The sequence below is a fragment of the Nelusetta ayraudi genome, unplaced genomic scaffold (assembly GCF_046127955.1).
Source record: "Nelusetta ayraudi isolate G7.1 ecotype Tasmania unplaced genomic scaffold, CSIRO-AGI_Nayr_v1 ptg000267l, whole genome shotgun sequence".
NCBI classification, from domain to species: domain Eukaryota; kingdom Metazoa; phylum Chordata; class Actinopteri; order Tetraodontiformes; family Monacanthidae; genus Nelusetta; species Nelusetta ayraudi.
The window spans coordinates 58,316-60,000 of NW_027466316.1; positions in this window are offsets into that span (position 1 = coordinate 58,316).

A 1,685-nucleotide genomic window follows, 5' to 3' on the forward strand; every position below is an offset into this window, starting at 1 on the left:
TGTGTGTGTGTGTGTGTGTGTGTGTGTGTTTGCATGCCTGTGTGTGTGTGTATGTGTGACCTTGACTGCTGCTCGGCGGGAACACACGGCTGTTTGTGTTTTTCTTTCACTTCCACACGCACACACACACACACACACACGCACACACACGCACACACACACACACACAGAGGCATCACACCCAACCTGTTAACAGATACAAATAACTGTACACATGCTAAACATGTAAACAGAGAGACAAAAATAGTTCAACCTTGCCAATTGACACACATTAACATATTCTCTTTATTTCCCCTCTAACTCACTCACACACACACATACACACACACACACACACACACACACACACACACAGCATTGAGTCATCAGGCCGCTGCTCTCCTCTTCCCCAGCGGTGGCTGCGTGTGAGAAGGTCACACAAACACATGTACTGACTTGAACACCACCATCATCACCATCATCATCATCATCATCATCATCATCATCATCATCATCATCACCATCACCAGGGCGGTCGCCTGCAGACGTGTTCTGATCCCATCTCCATGTGATGGTTCTCTGCAACATGTTTTATATTTATGAGTTGCCGTGCGTCTTTATCTGCAATTGTGTAACAGCAGGAGGGCAACGCTGCTCACTGCTGCTGCTCTGTCTGTGTGTGTGTGTGTGTGTGTGTGTGTGTGTGTGTGTGGCTGTAAAGGGCCTGTTTTTTTTTTTTACCCTGCAGGCCGGTTTGAATCGATAGCGCTGGAAAGTGCTGAAATAGCAGCCTGACACACACACACACACACACACACACACACACACACACACACGCAGATGCAGAGGGGTGACTCACTGGAGCTAAAACCCATGAAGAAGAACGCTGACTTCTGAAACAAGGCAAACGCAGAGCGAGAGAAAGAGGCAATGAAAGAAAGGAAGGAGGGCAGGCAGGAAGCGGCGCCCGTGACTACTTCCTGTTGCCGGGCCTCGGCGCTGAGAGGTGACCTGTGCTTTTAAATCCGACCCCACATCCCCCACGGAAGGTTCCCAGCAACAACTGGATTCATTTCAAACCGCCGGTCCGGGATAGGAAGCACCTGGTTCTGATTGGTTCAGAGTCGACCAATCACACTGCTTCCTTCCTACCAGTAGTCCAAATGACTGTGGTCGTACTTTGCACACTAGAGTGGCTCAGCTCATCCAGTGATGCAACAGGGTGTCAAAGTGTGACCCTGGACCACTTGAGTGCCTCCCAGTCGCTGTGTGGCTGCTCCGCTGGTCCACTGGTCCGCTGGTCCGCTGGTTCACTGGTCCACTGGTCCGCTGCTCCGCTGGTCCGCTGGTCCGCTGGTCCTCTGGTCCGCTGGTCCGCTGGTCCGCTGGTCCACGCCACAGTTCTGGAGTCCCACAGCGGGAGAGGATTCCACTCAGGCTGCAACTAACAATTCTTTTTCTCGTGGACTAATCCGTCCACTACTTTTCCCATGAGTCCTGATGATCTTCTTTATCTTCGCCTGCTCCTCTGGGCCTCTGTTGCACCTCACCGGCTTCAAGCTGCACACCTGCGTCCCACTGCTGGCCGCTGGCCGCTGGCCGCTGGCCGCAGACCCTTTGAGGGGAATCTATCAAAATAATGGCACACAAAGCACTCACCTGAGATAGAGCGGTTACATTTTTCAGTGTAAAATATGAATTCATCA